Source organism: Hemitrygon akajei, unplaced genomic scaffold (assembly GCF_048418815.1).
Source record: "Hemitrygon akajei unplaced genomic scaffold, sHemAka1.3 Scf000047, whole genome shotgun sequence".
NCBI lineage: Eukaryota > Metazoa > Chordata > Chondrichthyes > Myliobatiformes > Dasyatidae > Hemitrygon > Hemitrygon akajei.
Window position 1 is genome coordinate 2,703,624 of NW_027331933.1, and position 21,080 is coordinate 2,724,703.

Here is a 21,080-nt window from a genome sequence, read left to right on the forward strand (position 1 = left end):
TGAGCTCATCATCTTATTCACCCTGGAGAAAATCATGCAGGTGTATAAGATGATGAGAGGCATTGGTCGTGTGGATAGCCAGAGGCTTTTTCCCCAGGACTGAAACAGCTAACACGAGGGGGAATAGGTTTAAGCTGCTTGGAAGTAGGTACAGAGGAGATGTCAGAGCTAAGTTTTTTAAGCAAAGAGTGGTGTGTGTGTGGAATGCACTGCCAGCGACGGTGGTAGAGGCGGATACAATAGGGTCTTTTAAGTGACTCTCAGATAGGTACATGGAGCTCAGGAAAATAGGTGGCTATGTGGTAGAGTAATTCTAAGCAGTTTCTAGAGTAAGATACATGGTCGGCACGGCAATGTGGGACAAAGCATCTGTAATGTGTTGTGAATTTATATGTTTCCATGAAATTCATGGGAAATCTCCCGTCCCATGGAGTGGTGACTAGTTGCAACCTGCCATCTCAGGGAGAGTGAGAGGGGAACGGCAGGATAGATTTTGATATACTGATATGGAACAGAAACATGGGCAGGAACCAGATGGGCTGATTGGCCTTTCTAGTGTACTTTGTGAGTGTGGTAGAGACAGTGAGTACCTGAGACACGGGATTTGATACAGAACTGATTTATCTTTCACTGATCCACAATATTAAACGCCAGTCTAGATTAAAACTAACATCAGCAGAACAGACTCCTCCAATGCTCAGTGACCAGGGTTCAGTCCTGGGTGCGATGAGCAGCCGCAAGAACTGCAGAATTTGACAGTAACAGTCCCTCATGAACCTGCAGCTGCCTTCAATCACCTTGATGACTTGATGGCTAAACTTTTAACACAGAGATCATTTGAACTTCTTCCCTGATGTAGGAGCACTCAGAACGAAGATGTAGGGGAGAAGGAAAAAAAAGAGATAATAAAGTTGTTTGCACCGTTCGGGATAAACAGAGAGGAAGAGGTGGAAAGTTTCTTGAATGCATCTATTTTAATGCTAGGAGCAAGGTAAGAAAGGTGGATGAGCTGAGAGTATGGATTGATAATTGGAAATATGATGTTGTATCTATTAGTGAAACATGGTTGCAGGAGGGGTGTGATTGGCAACTAAATATTCCTGGATTTTGTTGCTTCTGGTGTGATAGAATCAGAAGGGCAAGAGGGGGAGGTATTGCAATGCTTGTCCGAGAAAATATTACAGCGGTGCTTTGAAAGGATAGATTACAGGGTTCATTTCGGGAGCCTTTTTGGGTGGAATTGAGGAATGGGAAAGGTATAGTAACACTTATAGGGGTGTATTATAAACCACCTAATTGGGAGCGAGAATTGGAGGAGCAAATTTGTAAGGAGATAGCCGATATTTGTAGTAAGCACAATGTTGTGATTGTGGGAGATTTTAATTTTCCATTCATAGAAACATAGAAAATAGGTGCAGGAGTAGGCCATTAGGCCTTTCAAGCCTGCACCACCATTCACTATGATCATGCCTGATCATCCAACTCAGAACCCTGTACCTGCTTTCTTTCCATACCTCTGATCCCTTTAGCCACAAGGGCCATATCTAACTCCCTCTTAAATATGGCCAATGAACTGGCCTCAACTGTTTCCTGTAGCAGATAATTCCACAGATTCACCACTCTGTGTGTGAAGAAGTTTTTCCTCATCTTGGTCCTAAAAGGCTTCCCCTTTATCCTTAAACTGTGACCCCTTGTTCTGGACTCCCCCAACATCGGAAACAATCTTCCTGCATCTAGCCTGTCCAATCCCTTTAGAATTTTATACATTTCAATAAGATCCCCCCTCAATCTTCTAAATTCCAGCGAGTGTAAACCTAGTCAACCCAGTCTTTCTTCATATGAAAGTCCTGCCATCCCAGGAATCAATCTGTTGAACCTTCTTTGTACTCCCTCTATGGCAAGAATGTTTTTACTCAGATTAGGGGACCAAAACTGCATACAGTACTCCGGCTGTGGTCTCACCAGGGCCTTGTACAACAGCAGTAGAACCTCCCTGCTCCTGTACTCAAATCCTCTTGCTACGAATGCCAACATACCATTTGCCTTTTTCACCGCCTGCTGTACCTGCATGCCCACTTTCAATGACTCCCAGGTTTCATTGTGCCTCCCCTTTTCCTAATCGACCATTCAGATAATAATCTGTTTTCCTGTTCTTGCAACCAAAGTGAATAACCTCACATTTATCCACATTAAATTGCATCTGCCATGAACTTGCCTACTCACCTAAACTATCCAAGTCACCCTGCATCCTCTTAGCATCCTTAAAGCTAACACTGCCGCCCAGCTTCGTGTCATCCGCAAACTTGGAGATGCTGCATTTAATTCCCTCGTCTAAATCATTAATATATATTGTAAACAACTGGGGCCCCAGCACTGAGCCTTGCAGTACCCCACTAGTGACTGCCTGTCAATCTGAAAAGATCCCGTTTATTCCCACTCTTTGCTTCCTGTTTACCAACCAATTCTCTATCCACATCAATAACATACCCCCAATACTGTGTGCTTTAAGTTTCCACACTAATCTCCTGTGTGGGACCTTGTCAAAAGACTTTTGAAAATCCAAATATACCATATCCACTTGTTCTCCCCTATCCATTCTACAAGTTACATCCTCAAAAAATTCTATAAGATTCGCCAGACATGATTTTCCTTTCACAAATCCATGCTGACGTTGTCCGATTATTTCACCTCTTTCCAAATGTGCTGTTATCACATTTTCACAACCAACTCTTGCATTTTCCCCACCACCGATGTCAGGCAAACTTTCCCGGTTTCTCTCTCCCTCATTTTTAAAAAAAGTGAGGTCACATTAGCCACCCTCCAATCCTCAGGAACTAATCCAGAATCTAAGGAGTTTTGAAAAATTATCACTAATGCATCCACTATTTCTTGGGCTAATTTCTTAAGCACTCTGGGATGCAGACCATACTTGCCCTGGGGATTTATCTGCCTTTAATCCCTTCAATTTACCTAACACCACTTCCCTACTAACATGTATTTCCCTCAGTTCCTCCATCTCACTAGACCCTCGGTCCTCTACTATTTCCAGATTATTTATGTCCTCCTAAGTGAAGACAGAACTGAAGTAGTTATTGAATTGGTCTGCCATGTCCTTGTTCACTATGATCAATTCACCTGTTTCTAACTGTAAGGGACCTACATTTGTCTTAACCAATCTTTTTCTTTTCACTTATCTATAAAAGCTCTGACAGTCAGTTTTTATGTCCCCTGCCAGCTTTCTCTCATAACATTTTTTCCCTTTCCTAATTAATCCCATTGTCCTCCTCTGCTGGACTCTGAATTTCTCCCAGTCCCCAGGTGTGCCACTTTTTCTGGGTAATTTGTATGTTTCTCCTTTAGACTTGATACTATCCCTAGTTTCCCCTGTCAGCCATGGGTGCACTACCTTCCCTGGTTTATTCTTTTGCCAAACTGGGATGAACACTTGTTGTAGTTCATCCATGCAATCTGTAAATGCTTGCCATTGCATATGAATGTTGAGGAACCAACTAGAGAGCAGGCAATTCCACATTGGGTATTGAGCAAAGAGGAAGTGTTAGTTAGCAATCTTGTCATGCGAGGCCCGTTGGGTAAGAGTGACCATAATATGGTGGAATTCTTCATTAAGATGGAGAGTGACATAGTTAATTCAGAAACAAAGGTTCTGAACTTAAAGAAGGGTAACTTTGAAAGTATGAGACGTGAATTAGCTAAGATAGACTGGCAAATGATACTTAAAGGGTTGACGGTGGATATTCAATGGCAAGCTATTAAAGATCGCATGGATGAACTACAACAATTGTTCATCCCAGTTTGGCAAAAGAATAAACCAGGGAAGGTAGTGCACCTGTGGCTGACAAGGGAAATTAGGGATAGTATCAAGTCCAAAGAAGAAACATATAAATTAGCAAAAAAAAATGGCACACCTGAGGACTAGGAGAAATTCAGAGACCAGCAGAGGAGGACAAAGGGCTGAATTAGGAAAGGGAAAAAAGATTATGAGAGAAAGCTGGCAGGGAAGATAAAAACTGACTGTAAGAGCTTTTACAGACATATGAAAAGAAAAAGATTGGTCAAGACAAATTTAAGGAACTTTACAGCCAGAAACAGGTGAATTGATCATAGGGAACAAAGACATGGCAGACCAATTGAATAACTACTTTGGTTCTGTCTTCACGAAGGAGGACATAAATAACCCTCTGGAAATAGTAAGGGACTGAGGGTCTAGTGAGATGGAGGAACTGAGGGTAATACATGTTAGTAGGGAAGTGGTGTTAGGTAAATTGAAGGGATTAAAGGCAGATAAATCCCCAGGGCCAGATGGTCTGCATCCCAGAGTAGCCCAAGAAATAGTGGATGCATTAGTGATAATTTTTCAAAACTCCTTAGATTTTGGATTAGTTCCTGAGGATTGGAGGGTGGCTAATGTAACCCCACTTTTTAAAAAAGGAGGGAGAGAAAAACCGGGGTCTGTCGTCAGTGGTGGGGAAAATGCTAGAGTCGGTTATCAAAGAATTGATAACAGCACATTTGGAAAGAGGTGAAATCATCGGACAAAGTCAGCATGGATTTGTGAAAGGAAAGTCATGTCTGATGAATCTTATAGAATTTTTTGAAGATGTAACCAGTAGCGTGGATAGGGGAGAGCCAGTAGATGTGGTATATTTAGATTTTCAAAAGGCTTTTGACAAGGTCCCACACAGGAGATTACTGTGTAAACTTAAAGCACACAGTATTGGGGGTATGGTATTGATGTGGATAGAGAATTGGTTGGCAGACAGGAAGCAAAGAGTGGGAGTAAATGGGACCTTTTCAGAATGGCAGGCAGTGACTAGTGGGGTACCGCAAGACTCAGTGCTGGGACCCCAGTTGTTTACAATATATATTAATGATTTAGATGAGGGAATTAAATGCAGCATCTCCAAGTTTGCGGATGACACGAAGCTGGGCGGCGGTGTTAGCTGTGAGGAGGATGCTAAGAGGATGCAGGGTGACTTGGATAGGTTAGGTGAGTGGGCAAGTTCATGGCAGGTGCAATTTAATGTGGATAAAAATGAGGTTATCCATTTTGGTTGCAAGAACAGGAAAACAGATTATTATCTGAACGGTGGCCGATTAGGAAAAAGGGAGGTGCAACGAGACGTGGGTGTCATTGTACACCAGTCATTGAAGGGAGGCATGCAGGTACAGCAGGCGGTGAAAAAGCAGAAAGGTATGCCAGCATTCATAGCAGAAGGATTTGAGTACAGGAGCAGGGAGGTTCTACTGCAGTTGTACAAGGCCTTGGTGAGACCGCACCTAGAGTATTGTGTGCAGTTTTGGTCCCCTAATCTGAGGAAAGACATTCTTGCCATAGAGGGAGTACAAAGAAGGTTCAACAGATTGATTCCTGGGATGGCAGGACTTTCATATGAAGAAAGACTGGATCGACTAGGCTTATACTCACTGGAATTTAGAAGATTGATGGGGGATCTTATTGAAACGTATAAAATTCTAAAGGGATTGGACAAGCTAGATGCAGGAAGATTGTTTCCGATGTTGGGAGAGTCCAGAACGAGGGGTCACAGTTTAAGGGTAAAGGGGAAGACTTTTAGGACCAAGATGAGGAAAAACTTCTTCACACAGAGAGTGGAGAATCTGTGGAATTCTCTGCCACAGGAAACAGTTGAGGCCAGTTCATTGGCTATATTTAAGAGGGAGTTAGATATGGCCCTTGTGGCTAACAGGATCGGGGGCATGGAGAGAAAGCAGGTACAGGGTTCTGAGTTGGATGATCAGCTATGATCATACTGAATGGCGGTGCAGGCTCGAACGGCCGAATGGCCTACTCCTGCACCTATTTTCTATGTTTCTGTCCACCGTCAACCCTTTAAATATCATTTGCCAGTCTGTCTTAGCTAATTCACGTCTCATATCTTCAAAGTTGCCCTTCTTTAAGTTCAGAACATTTGGTTCTGAATTAACTATGTCACTCTCCATCTTAATGAAGAATTCCACCATATTATGGTCACTCTTACACAAGGGGCCTCGCATGACAAGATTGCTAACTAACCCTTCCTCATTGCTCAATACCCAGTCTGGAATGGCCTGCTCTCTAGTTGGTTCCTCGACATGTTGGTTCAGAAAACCATCCTGCACACATTCTAAGAAATCCTCTTCCTCAGCACCCTTACCAATTTGGTTCACCCAATCTATATGTAGATTGAAATCACCCATTATAACTGCTGTTCCTTTTTTGCACGCATTTCTAATTTCCTGTTTAATGCCATCCCCAACTTCACTACTACTGTTAGGTGGCCTGTACACAAATCCCACCAGCGTTTTATGCCCCTTAGTGTTACACAGCTCTACCCATATTGATTGCACATCCTCCAGGCTAATGTCCTTCCTTTCTATTGCGTTAATCTCTTCTCTAACCAGCAACGCTACCCCACCTTCTTTTCTTTCCTGTCTATCCCTCCTGAATATTGAATATCCCTGGATGTTGAGTTCCTATCCTTGGTCACCCTGGAGCCATGTCTTTGTGATTCCAACTAGATCATATTCATTAATAACTATCTGCACATTCAATTCATCCACCTTATTACAAATGCTCCTTGCATTGACACACAAAGCCTTCAGGCTTGTTTTTACAACACTCTTAGCCCTTATACAATTATGTTGAAAAGTGGCTCTTTTTGATTTTTGCCCTGGATTTGACTGCCTGCCACTTTTACTTTTCACCTTACTACTTTTTGCTTCTACTCTCATTTTGCACCCCTCTGTCTCTCTGCACTTGTTCCTATCCCCCTGCCACATTAGTTTCAATCCTCCTGAACAACAGTAGCAAACGCTCCCCCTAGGACTAGCAGGAGGGACAGCCCTTCAGTGATTCCTGTGTATGCACCCTGGAAGCCTCAAGAAATGATAATGATCATGAATGAGGCCCCAGATAGAAAAGAAAAACCAGCACAGTTTGCTCAGTGTGTCCACAGTACTACACAAATGTTTAATGTGACTCCACAAGATTTATTCGGTCTCTGCTGCATGATTCTCTCAGCTGATGAGGGGTGGAAATGGAAGGCAGAATTGAGATACCAAACCTATCAGCAGTCACAGGCGGGAAAACATAATGAGAATGAACAGATGGACCAAATCATTCAAGCTTTGGAAAGGGCTCTCCAGCGACCTGTAAACATCACTAAAGTACCTGAATGCAAACATAAGGCTGGGAAATCAGGACCAGACTATTGAGAGCGATTTGTGGCCTGCTACGGCACCTTTGCAGGAGACCAAGACTTTAATGATGGGAATCTGTTCCCCCAGTTCAATGCCCTACTGCTCCAATGCTTACCAACTAAGTTAGCCAACATGATTAAAACAAATAATATGGATTGGACTGACAATGACCGAAATCAAATGTGACGAGCTTTGACATATCATTAGGACCCAACTTTCGAATCCCAATCAACCCCAAAGGGAACTAATATTAAAGGTGAATATGCTCAGCGGGAAGAAGGACGCGAGCGGGCTATATCTGAGGAACAGAAATGGGAGAAAAAACCTAGCACGGGACAGGTAGGGACAACAACCCGTTTAGAAACTGACAAGAAGATGCTTCCAACCATGAGTGCCAACCCTCAGGAAGAGCCCAATGTAATATTGCAAGTTGCTGGAAATCCAGTTCCGTTTATGATTGATATGAGGCAACCACAACCACTCTCGATCAGGAAATAGTATCGGAAAAGGGATTCCAGCTATCAGACGCTACAATCACTCTGTCAGGGTTCAAAGGCACGGAACGTACGTATTCACGTACCCAGCCACTGCAGGTGGAATTCCAGGGGAACCAGTGTGAGGTTTCATTTACAGTCACCACCAGACGGGGGTGTAATCTCGTAGGGAGAGACTTGCTCTGTCCGTTGGAAGTCGAGATTCTATGCACGGACAAGGATATCATGCTGGAACTGCGAACAACTGATAGCTTCCGCTGACCACCCAGTGGTGGGCACTTTATCTGGACTCCAGTACATTTGAACCCCTTCTGCCAGTGGCCGACTCTCATGTGACTCTGTGCTATGACCCTACGTGCTGCTCAACTGAGGAAAGCTAATATTATGCACCCCTCGAGGGTCAGAAATTCCCAGTCATGGTGATTGGAGAGGATAAAGTAAGAGACGGCATTGCATTTCTTACTGAAGTTCCAGATTTCTTTTGGTGACAGACAGGATTGGTGGTTCCCCATACCACCTTCAGGGTTTGCCCTGGGTTCAAGCCAAAGAGCCAAGGACTCCTTGCCTACACCCTGACGAAACAGGCCTCTGGCAATGAGGGAGACTGGCAAAACTTTGCCGTGGGCCAACTCCGATACTGGAATCAGTCTGAGGTGAAAACAGGACATCTGGTAAGACATTCTCTTAATAGTGACTGAACCCAAGACGTTGTACCCCATCTCTGGGCAATTTCAGTCCATGAAGTCAGCCCTCCTGTCCGGATCACAGTGAAAGAAGGACAGACTCTCCCATCCATTCTGCAATACCCCCTCTAGCCCGTCCGGATCACTGTGAAAGAAGGACAGACTCTCCCATCCATTCCACAATACCCCCTCTAGCACGTCCGGATCACTGTGAAAGAAGGACAGACTCTCCCATCCGTTCTGTAATACCCCCTCTAGCCCATCCGGATCACTGTGAAAGAAAGACAGACTCTCCCATCCATTCTGCAATAACCCCTCTAGCCCGTCCGGATCACTGTGAAAGAAGGACAGACTCTCCCATCCATTCTGCAATACCCCCTCTAGCCCATCCGTATCACTGTGAAAGAAGGACAGACTCTCCCATCCATTCCGCAAAACCCCCTCTAGCCCGTCCGGATCACAATGAAAGAAGGACAGACTCTTGCATCCATTCTGCAATACCCCCTCTAGCCCGTCCAGATCACAGTGAAAGAAGGACAGACTCTCCCATCCATTCTGCAATACCCCCTCTAGCCCGTCCGGATCACTGTGAAAGAAGGACAGACTCTCCCATCCATTCTGCAATACCCCCTCTAGCCTGTCCGGATCACTGTGAAAGAAGGACAGACTCTCCCATCCATTCCGCAATACCACCTCTAGCCCGTCCGGATCACAGTGAAAGAAGGTCAGACTCTCCCATCCATTCTGCGATACCCCCTCTAGCCTGAGGTAACGTTTTATGAGGATGGAAACTCTTTTGTGGATCCAGCAGGATAACAATATTCTGACTATGCAATAGTGATGGACAGTGAAGTAATTGAACAGGCCTCTTTTGAAGCGGCTGTCTCCACCCAGAAGGCTGAGCTGTTTGCCCCGACTCGTGCCTGTATACCAGCAACAAACTAAAGTGGGAACGTTTTCACAGACTCCCGTTATGCATTTGGAATTGTACATGACTGCGGGGCTCTCTGGGAACATGGGGATTCCTGACTTCCTCTGGCCACCCCATTAGTAATGCCACCATTGTAAACAATTTACTCACCGCTCTACAGCTACCTGGAGTTCTGGCTGTTATTAAATGTGCGGCCCACACACGCATGTCCGACTGTGTCACTAAACACAATGCTCTAGCAGATCAGACAGTGAAAAGTGCGGCACAATCCTCAGTAGTTGTAGCCTCCTCGCGTTCCCGTCAAGCAACCCTCCATGACTAAAGCAGAACGGGTTTGCCGGACATGTGGGAGGTACGTAATTTTCAGGGGGACACCTCTGAGGAGGAGCACAAACTGTGGTCCCAGATGGGGTTCCAGAAAGACCCTGACCTAGGTTTTTGGATCACCCCAGTGGGACAGGTTTGTGTTCCTACACAGTTTTTACCAATATTGGCCGATTATATACATAATTGTACACACCTGGGAAAGGAGGGAATGGTTGGTAACCTGTACCCTGCACACCGGGTATGACTCCCTTGACAGGTGGATCCTTTTCTGTGTCTACAAGTTGATTTTATTGAATTGCCTAGAGTACATTGCTATAGATACTGCTTAGTTATTATAGATGTGTTTAGTAGATGGATTGAAGCTATTCCAACTACCATTAATACTGCTATGACTGTTGTGAAGGTATTGTTATGGGATATAATTCCCAGGTACAAGCCAGAGATGCTGAGCTCTGACAATGGCCACACTTTGTGGTGAAAGTAAACAAAGGGGTATGTAACGAACTAGCTATCCAGCAACAATTCCACTGTGTACACCACCCATGGGCCACTGGCAGAGTGGAAAGAGCCAATGGCACTCTGAAGAATAAACTAGCCAGACCAGCAGCGGAGACTGGACTCACTTGGTTGAAGGTCCTACCGTTAGCCCTATTCCACGAAGGTTACCCCATAGGGGAAAGCGGGGTTGTCACCAATTTACAACATTTATGGATGGCCCATGAGAATATCCTGGGGACCAAGACCTTGTGCACCATTGCTCCCAGAAAGCCTACCAGCAAAATTAGATATTGGAAGAGATGGGGAAATAAATATGCCAACTAACCAAAATTTTCCAGGTATTACATTCATAGGTATGACAGGCTTACAAGGAAGAGAACTACCCCGCAGAGAGGAGTGACTATCTCACCATAGAACCTGGGAATTTATCCTGATCAGGAACTGGGATCGAGGGAAACTCAGACCTCAGTGGAGAGGACCATATCAAGTGTTACTGACCACTCCGACGGCTGTGAAACTGAAGGGGCAATCTCGGTGGATACATCGAACAGACTACAAACGTGTTACTGAAGGAGCTGAGTAGAAGGACTCTCTCGGTATAAAGGAAATTGTATTGGTTGATAGTAGAGAGTGATGAACCTCTCGGTTTCTTGCCTTGGACTGTCATTTTGAGAGATAGTGCCTGAGTGATGTCAGCCGCCAGCTTTCTCGGCTCCTGTTTGAATCTTACAAGAGAGAGAGAGAGGGCTGGAACTATTTGACCGTGGAGCGTGTTTACACTTGCTGGCAGCTTGTGTTCACATAGCTCAAAGTTTGTTTTGTTTAAGCAAGGACACACAGTCAGCCGGAGAGAAAGAAAGAAGATGGAAGGTTTGAAACAAAGGACATAGTGGCCAAAGGTCACTGTTTGGACTCTCCTATGCCCACAAGGGTGGGTTGATTATTGATCCAGCGTATACCGAATGTGTGATTGTCACTTTGTTTGATCCATCGGAGTGGATCTGTTGGTTTGGGAGTATCCTGTGAAGACCACTTGTGCTAACCCTTGCCTGGGGGTGGTAATTCACTTGAAGAGGTACCCCTGTGACCAATCACTGTTGGTGATAATTCGTATAATCCATCTGGGGATTTTGTTGGAGTATCTCGTGGCTACCACTTTTGTTAACCCTTAGCTGGATTCGGGTGTGTTATGTGGTAAACACTTGTGAGAAGGGATATTCTGTGGAAATCACTGTCGGTAATACTTTGTGTGTTGGATCTGGATTGGGAATACCCTGCGGAATAAACCTGTGTGTTAACACTTGCCTGGGTGGTAGTTCCTTCTAAAGACAGTACTCCTGTGATAAGCTACTTCTGGTGATAATTCATATGTGGATTTAGAACAACAACGGATAAGACCTGCAGAGACTGTTATCTTGTTTTACTACTGTGGAATTTGTGGAATTCAACGTAATTGCCTTCTCTCGCCATTCACCTTGGATTACAAATATCTCTCTCTTGTCATTGATTCCATGGCTGAACTGAACTTTCATACTTCACCATCTCAAGACTTTAAGCTTGGTATTCCCTGAGCTCAATGGTTTGGGAGTTATATTTACACATATGTGTACTCATAACACCTTTAACTTTAGATTATTTTGCTTAAGTTGTTATACAAGTAGATACTAATAAAGACAGTGCTTTTAACATCAAAACCAGACTCCAGGTGTGGTCTATTGCTGCTGGTTCATTTAAACCGTTATGGGTGCGTAACAGTGGTGTTTGTGTTTATGCCTTTGAGAGGGCTCACCTCAGCATCCAGTTACGATTTTTCTGTCTCTGTCACACTTATGCCAAATGGGTAGAACTAGGGGCCCTGACAGACAGAGTGTTTTGACAGATGTATCTCAGGCCCCCACCAAACAGAACTTCCTACACTGGGAAACATGCATCGTGGCCATACCTGCAGGTGCTCAGCAGCGGAGAGGAATAACTGAGACTGAGCGATCTTTGATGATAGTTTTTCTCTCCTATGGAGTAGAAGGGAATTCACGAGAAATAATCAACTTGGCTACAGCACTTGAGGAGCTGGCCACAATACTGCAGGGGCCCTGACAGAAACACAGGCCCAAGTAACAGAAATATCCACTGAAATGATTGCAATCTGGCAAACAGTCGTATAGAATCTTACGGCTTTATATTTTATCCTAGCTGAGAAAGGGGGAACCTGTGCTATTATTGACACAGAATGCTGCACCTATATCCCTGATGAGTCCATTAACGTTACATCCCTCTCCGAGCACAATGCCGAGGAGATTGACAGCATCAAGAGAGTAGGGCAGGATTTATATGGGTTCACCGAAGGGTCGAAATGGTGATCTTCGAAGGCCTGTTTGGTAATATGTGGGGCATGATATTGCATTATGTCCTAATAGTTGTACATATCTTTGTTATAGTTACTGTTGTATGCCGTTTTTACCCACTGAGAAGTCAAAGCTGTACTCGATTGCTTTCTCTGTAAAAAAAAATACTGTTTTGTTGCTCATGTAATGATCAAAAAGAAGGGAATGATGAAGTATGGTTTAACACTCGTTAAAAAATAGCAGCCTGTTTTTCTGAAAGAAACTGCTGATGATCAACAGATGTACTAAGCCATGCTGAGCCATATTTCTTCTTGAGGGTAGCTAGCTAGGGTTTCAGGATGCTTATCTCCTTGTGCACTCATGCGTAGAGATAGGACAGCTTCAGTCTGTTCTGTGTGTGTAAGCCATTATGACTATTTTGTAATTTGTCTTTAGGGGCACCAGCCTGTCATGTAGTAAATAACTTTGGCTCCAGCCTGCCTTGTGTGGGGAGTAACTGGACTGATATATCTGTGGTGAAGGGGAATTGTTAGTCAGTTAGTGAATTGGGTGGGAACAATCATTGACTGTTCCTGTTTGAGCGACTAACTGAGTGAGCCCCGGGTGCTTGGAATAAAGAGTTTGTACTTATACAGTCTCTGAGTGACTTTATCCAGATTCGACTTCCACAAAATGGGAGTGGTTTTAAAGGGCTGGGCTGCTGGAAGCACATTACCAGACCTGGACTGATTGCAACTGGGTCTGACAGAGGCATAACTGGTTCTTCAGGGCACATTCAGTCTCACTCCAGCTGTTTCCTACCTTCCCTTGTACAGGTATGTAATGTCTAAAGGACCAGTGTTTGAGTAAATGAGACTCACCAAACTTTCTCCTGACTGAATCACTGGAATCTCCGAGTCAGAAGGGTTCGCTCCAGTTGATGCTTTCAATCCTCGGGCTGGTTCACTTGTTGCTGTTCCCTCGTCTTCAGTCACGCTCTGCTTCCAGTTCTGGTTTTTCTTCCAATAAATCTCTCACCACAGGTCTAACTTTAACATGAAAGATAATGAAGCACATTAACAATAAAAAGCAGAACCAAACATTTCTGCTTAATGTCACTAAGAACAAAACTCACTGAAATTTAAACGTTGAAGGCAGATATAAGGATCTCAGTGAACAATCTTTTATTGTCCCTCACATGACACAAAAGAATATGGGATAAGAAGGAGCCATCATTCAGTCATGGTAAGACATAAGGAACAGAATTAGGTGATTTGATCCATCTGATCTGCTCCACCATTCAAACATGGCTGATTTTTATTCCAACACCATATTCTTGCCTTCCTCCTGTAACCCTGAAGCTACTGAGCAATCTTGAATATATTAATCTCTGTCATAAATGTACCCAACTGGCAGCCTCAACCACACTCTGTGGCAACAAATTCCACACTTCAGACACCTTTTGGCAAAAAAAAATCTCAACTGAATTTTAACGGGAAGCATCTTCATTCTGAGATTGTGCTGTCAGATCATAGACTCTCTGTCTAATGGAAACATCCTCTGCATGTCCAGTGTATCCAGGCTTTTCACTATTCGGTAGGTTTACTTAACCATACATCGCCTCCACAAACCTCGCCATCCCTCTGAAATCCATCCAGCACAGGTCCAGAACCATCAAATGCTCCTCATACATAACGCTGATCATGAGATTATTCATGTGAACCTCGTTAGCAACAACTGCACTGAACACATTTCCAGCAATAACAGACAAACTGGTACCAGGATAATTGACAGGGAAAAGTTGTGCTTTCTTTACTGTTCTACTATCACAGATCGAGTCATTTCCATTTCCAGGTTAAATGTAATAAAAAGAAAGTGGAATTACCAGAAACACTCAGCAGGTAAGGAACAGCTGCGGGGAGGGGAACAAACTTTACAATTCAGGTTGACTTCAAACATTTAGTTTTTAGTGCAGATCTCCAGCAACTTGAGATTCTGCCTGATTTCCACCGAGTGACAGTGAGGGGTGGGGGAATTTCCAAACACAGTTTGAACACCAGACTCACGGGTCTATTCCTACTGTTGTAAACACGGAAAAGCCGGTCCGGAGACGTCAGAACACACCACAGCTACTGAATTAATGATACATACTACTGTATAAAAGATTCAAAAATGACAAAATTAGAAGAAACAACAAGAACTTTGCCATATATACTTTGACCGTCACCAAATTTTTATCAACACACCATAGGAAGTCTCCCACTTTGCATGGTAACTGCTCCGCCCGTGACTGCGAGGAACTGCACAGACCTTTGGATCCAGATCAGCACATCCCAGTCCCTCGGTAAAGCAGGAAGTAAAATCAAAGATCCCCACAACCTGGGACGTTTTCCTTTCTCACCCACCCCAGTCCGGGAGAAGACACCACAGCCATAAAGCTCCAGGACAAATGTGAGGAGCCTCTGGTAGCGAGGCGAGTTCGGGGAAGTTAACGGAACTCAGCGGCCAACATCACACCACGTGATCTGGCGTCACAAAGCGGAGGGCGGGGTGAATCTGTGGCTCACAGCCTCACGTGACCTGTCGGCGGGACTTTCATTTCAATTCTGTGGAAACAGACAGCCTGGGCTCCTGGTTTGGATCGTTCAATGCAGATTAAGTGAAGGGGACACATTTCTGACGAGCCCAGATAACTGGAAAATAAATGAGTAACTGGCCCTCAGTTCGGGGCTCACGGCCAACATCGGATCTCCCCGCTCGGGATCGGTCTCAATACTCACCGAGGGAAAGTGATACCTTCGGCTCGCAGACAGTGATCCCGACGGAAAAGACGAAAGTCTTTCCCGAACACACAGCCGACCGACTTCAGCTCTGAGCGGAGAGGATAACACCGTCCACCCGGAGACTGTGAACATGCGCGGAGATTCCGGAGGCGAAGCCTCGGAAACAGACGCGCAGGTGCTGCCCATCTGCGATTAAATGGGAGGGGCAAACTGGATCACGTGACATGATTGGGTTCTCTCCCCCCCCCCCCCCCCCAGGCAGAGACTCCAGCTACTCATTAGTCTCTGGACGGAAGCAAACTTGCCGCTCACATCTCCTCTCACCTTAAATGTATTAGACATTTCAACCCCGAGGAAAAATATATCGTCTGTCCACTCTATCTAATCCTCTCGTAATCTTATAAACGTCCATCCAGTCTCACCCCAGCCTGCGCCGCTCTGGAGAAAACAACACAAGTTTGTCCAGCCTCTCGTTATAGCTCATGCCCTCTAATCCAGGCAGTGTCCTGGTAAACCTCTTCTGCGCCCTCTCCAAAGCCCCGACATCCTTCCGAGAATGGGGGCGACCAGAACTGTATGAAACACTCCAGATGTGGTCTAACTAGTTTTATAAAACTGTGTTACGAACTGAAACGTTTTCGAAACGAACCAGCAGTAATAGCGTTCACACTGGAGTCTGGTTTTGATGTTAAAACCACTCTCTTTATTAGTGTCTACTTATATTATAGTAACTTAACGAAATAAAGGAAAGTTAACAGTGTGAAGTGTATATATGTGTAAATATAACTCCCAGACTATCGAGCCTGAGGAAAGAAAGCTTAGAGTCTTGAGATGGTAAATTAGGAAAGTTCAGTAATACACAGAATAAATGACGGGAGAGAGTTATTTGTAATCCAGGGTGAAACGTAGAGAAATGGCCGTTACTTCACAATAACCATCGACGAAGTTCTTATCCGTTGAATCCGTCCACATACGAATTATCAGCAAAAGTGACCTGTCAGAGGAATACCGTCTTCCAGGGGTTACCACACAACATACCCAGGCAAGGGTTAATACAAGATATTCCAAAACCCACTCCTATGGATTATACGAAGTGACAGCCACACACGTTCGTTGTGGTTCTGTGTACCGATGATCAACCCACTCTTGTGGGCATAGGAGAGTTCCAAGCCTCAGCTGCGACTAACTGAAGCTATCAGCTTTTCCAGTCTCTCTCTCTCTCTCTCTCTCTCTCTCCTCTCTCTCTCTCTCTCTCTCTCTCTCTCTCTCTCTCTCTCTCTCTCTCTCTCTCTCTCTCTCTCTCTCTCTCTCTCTCTCTCTCTCTCTCTCTCTCTCTCTCTCTCTCTCTCTCTCTCTCTCCCTCCCTCCCTCCCTCCCCCCCTCCCCCCCCCGACTGCCTGTCTGCAGATCGCTCTCTCTCTCTCTCATGGTTAATCCACAGTCAGCGCTGTCAGCCTGTGACTGACGTCATAGTCCCGCCTCCTCACGCCGGCGCTCTTAAAGAAACAGTCACAGTTCGACCGCAGGCTCGTAACAGCCGCAACACAACTTCCCGACTTTTGAGCTCAATGCTTCAACCAATAAAGACAACCATGCCATTTGCCTTCTTAACCACCCGATCAATCTGTGCAGTCTCTTTCAGGGAACGATGAACTTGGAGTCTAAGATCCCTCTGATCATCGACACTGTTCAGGGTTTTGCATTTAACAGTGTACTGTCTCATACATTCGACCTACCGAGCTGCCAAGATGATCATCACTAATCAAATCTCACTGAGATTTCTCAGGTCCTGTTGAATTTATTGCCAAGTGCACAAGTACGGGAAGGTACAGGTACAGAGAAACACTGACTTGTGGCAGCATCACAGGCAAGTACATTCAGATAACACACGGAACACAAGTTATACGATTCTCTGTCAGTAACAATCTATAAATATGTTTTATGTCATTAACAATATATAAAATACATTGTGTCATGATCACTATTAAAATGTGCATTTTGTGTCAATAACAGACTTGGAAATGTTGAATGTGCTCCCTGTCTCCATTCCTCCTGTAATCCACAACCAACTCCTTTGTTTTCGTTACAATGAGGGAGAGTTTTCTTGACACCACTGCGTCGGGGTGATGACTTCTTCTCTATACGCTGCCTCATTATTGTTTGGGATTCGGCCGATCAATGTAGTGCCGTCAGCAAATCTAATTAGCAGATTGGAACCCGCCGCTGCAGCCCCACAGTGCTCTATGTACTGATTGCAAAGCTACGAAATTGCATGTGAATAGCCTCCCCTCCCCCAACTCCACTCTTTCAGCGTCACCAGCAGACTGGGACATCTCACATCTCGCTGCCTCCGCCAGGACATTAAACTGTGAACAACTGTGGTCAGGGACTGATCTCTGGGGTACTCCAAACGCTACCTCCTTCCAGTCTGAAAACGACCCACTCATCCAGACACAAACTACCGGCAGTTTATCGATCTTGTGAGATTCAAAATTAAGATGTGCGTTTCTGATTTAATTATGTCTGGGTTAAGGTCAGAAAACAAATGTGATTTAATTATGTCTGAGTTAAAGTCAGAGGACAAATGTGATTTAATTATGTCTGGGTTAAAGTCAGAGGACAAATGTGATTTAATTATGTCTGGGTTAAAGTCAGAAAACAAATGTGATTTAATTATGAATGCAGAAGCCCTGACAAGATTAACTGTTTGTGGAATCATTGAAGTCCTGAGATATGGACTATTGTTTTACAGAAATGTGTAAAAAAACAACTCCAAATATGGAATGGGAAAACACTGTGTACCTCCCGAGTCAGGGAGGGGAGGGGTAAGGAAGAAGGATAAAACCTGCTGCCCTGTAAGGTTCAGGGTTCCCTTCTCTGAGGGGGCCCAGCTCTGCAGAACTGTTAATAAACTTTGTTTCCTTGAATTTGTCTTGAAGCCATTATTCGGGAGCGTGGCTCGTTTCTGACAGATCTCCAACGAAAAAGCCTAATCACCTACTCCTGAGGTTCAATACCATTGCTGACTCTGAGTTTACCACCGTCAAATGCCAGGAGGGACATAATAATCAGAAAGTCTCCAGTCACAGCCGTGTAAATAAAATGTGATCTCAGCGGGTGTGTGGCGCATGCTCAGAATCCGAAGGAGACAGACAAACTGAGCCAAGTCACAGACTGATGAAGGGGAGGAATGATCCATTTTGATACAGAGAGGGAAGCAGAGAGTTTGATATTGTGCCTGTGTGGTGAACTACATAAACCTGTCTGGACTGCTCCTGTGGCTCCTCCCACAGACCCCTGCTGACTGCTCCTGTGGCTCCTCCCACAGACCCCTGTATAAAGGCGATTGAGGCCTGTGCCCGGCCTCATTCTCCAGGATGTAGTGTTGTTAATTCTTACAGTCAATAAAAGCCGATATCTCGCTTCTTACGTCTCAGAGTGAGTTATTGATGGTGCATCAGCCTGATTCCGGAACTGTGGCCAGTTAGAAGATGAAGTCAAATTATTTTGAGTTGCGACAGTGTTTTTCTCAGAAGACACCATAGAAACTAAAATTATCTGAACTGAAATGTTGTCCTTCACCCACTGACGTGGTTTGTAAACTTTTAACAGTTTAGAAAAGTCGAAGGATTTGGGTATGGGAATCACAAACACGTTAGTTGCTTTGTGATTGCTCGTTAGTTCCGCTGTATCTGTCAGTTCACCAGCGCTTGAATGCCGCCGATCCTTGAATGTGGAGACGGAGATGCTGGAGAAGACAGCGCCCCACTTGCTACAAGGAGAGCCCGAACACATGTCCATGTCCGTGATCTGATTGGATACATCGCCATGCCGTTGATAGCAGTGAGATGTTATTCACTGGCTCTCATTTCGGAAGGGATTCCGTCTGCTATTGCAGATACACCAACAGCTTCGCACTGGGAAGCCGCCGTTCACCTGCTCCGTGTGTGTGAAGAGACTCATTCAGTTAACCCACCTTGCGATGCTCCGGTGAGTTCACAATAAATAGAGGCCACATTTCTGTCCGGAGTGAGCAAAGAGTTTTACTCAATCATCCCAGCTGCTGCAACACCAGCAACTTCACATCAGGGAGGAAGTTCAAATCAGCTCCGTGTTAAATGTTTCACCATCACGGTGACTGAAGGCAGCTGCAGGTTCATGAGGGACTGTTACTGTCAGATTCTGCAGTTCTTGCGGCTGCTCATCGCAACCAGGACTGAACCCTGGTCACTGAGCCTTGGAGGAGTCTGTTCTGCTGATGTTAGCCTTAAACTAGACTGGTGTTTAATATTGTGGGTCTGTGAAGGGTAAATCAGTTTGTATGAAATCCCATGTGTCAGGTACTTACTGTCTCTACCACACTCACAATGTACACTAGAGAGGCCACTCGGCCCAGCTGGTCCCTGGCCATGTTTCTGTTCCGTATCAGTATATGAAAATCTATCCCTGCCGTTCCCCTCTCACTCCCCCTGAGATGCCAGGTTGCAACTAGTCACCACTCCGTGGGATAGGAGATTTCCTTTGAATTCCATAGAATCACAGAAATCTTCAACACATTACAGACCCTTTGGCCCACAATGTTGTGCCGACCATGTAACTTTGCCTCTAAACTGCCTAGAATTACCCTACCGCATCACCCTCTATTTTCATAAGCTCCGTGTACCTATCTAAGAGTCTCTTACAAGACCCTATTTTATCCGCCTCTACCACCGTCGCTGGCAGAGCATTCCATATACACACCACTCTTTGTTTAAAAAAACTTGGCACTGACATCTCCTCTGTACCTACTTCCAAGCAGCTTAAACCTATTCCCCCTCGTGTTAGCCGTTTCAGCCCTGGGAAAAAGCCTCTGACTATCCACACGACCAATGCGTCTCATCATCTTATACACCTGCATGAATTTCCTGCATAATTTTCTCCGGGCTGAATAAGACGTCGAGGTCACTGTGGTTTTGACGTTCTTCAGGGTTCTGGACGAGGATGGTTAAACTCCTTCTTCTCCGCTCTTTTCAATGATTTGGGTAATTTTCACTCATTTCAAAGGACTGTGCTTCAAACTGCTGGGTTGTTACAATGCACCTCTAAAGTCAGACAGCAGACTAGCGAGTCAATCTTCGATGGAGCAGAGTCAGAAACCAAGTTGCCAGTCAGGGTTTTGGGGCTGCAGAAAGAGATGGGGCCTAGAGTTTACAAGGAGGAGGAAGAAGAGGAATCGAACCTGCAGGATGTGGCTACGAATGAAAGATCAGACACATTTGGAAACTTCTTGATTGAAAATATGGGTCGTTAATTTTTGCAAAATACTGGAAGAAATCAACAGATCGGGCAGCAAATGTGGAGAGGAATAAATAGACAACGTTTAGGCTGAGCCCCATTCAGCATGCCTGTACTGTGTACTCCTCTGCTTAGTTGCTACCTGAACTGCACAGTTCCTCCAGCATTTTGTTTGTGTGTCTGGACTTCCAGAAACTGCAGAATCTCTTGTGTTTTATTCCTGCGTTTGTAAGAGGTTTGTACGAGAGGCATTGGATAAATGGAATGCCTGTTGATATTGAGTATATTGTTTTTGGGAGCCGCTTTCTACGTTAAAACAACTGCTAAGTTTTCTACACAGAAAAAACTCTAAGGTGTGGACATGAAACCTGTGCTTGCAGGAACTTTTAATGGCACCGCGAATACCCATAAACACATTCGTTTAAAATTTCGCTCCCTCCGAAGCAACGATCAAATACGCAGGCACCAAGGTCGATGACGTCACCGAATAGTACACAAAGGGCCTCAGGAGGATCGGCAAAGGTAAGAATGATTTCCCGTGCTGCTATCTT

The 21,080-nt window shown here is 44.8% G+C and overlaps 2 protein-coding genes across 4 annotated transcripts in view; both read right to left on the reverse strand.

The window, feature by feature from the left end:
• Positions 1-21,080, reverse strand: part of LOC140720845 (uncharacterized) — a 202,431-nt gene that overhangs the window by 52,237 nt on the left and 129,114 nt on the right. For 2 of the 3 annotated variants that reach the window (XM_073035703.1, XM_073035702.1), the window contains exons 1-2: positions 15,253-15,365; positions 13,354-13,521 (exon numbers count right to left, since the gene is read on the reverse strand). The exons of the other annotated variant lie outside the window; for it this stretch is intronic. The gene's annotated coding sequence lies outside the window, so the exon portion shown is untranslated. Of the gene's footprint in view, positions 1-13,353; positions 13,522-15,252; positions 15,366-21,080 lie in introns of those variants that run through there. 3 annotated transcript variants of the gene reach the window in all.
• LOC140720808 (uncharacterized) overlaps positions 1-21,080 on the reverse strand; it is a 290,042-nt gene that overhangs the window by 7,533 nt on the left and 261,429 nt on the right. The window lies entirely within an intron of this gene.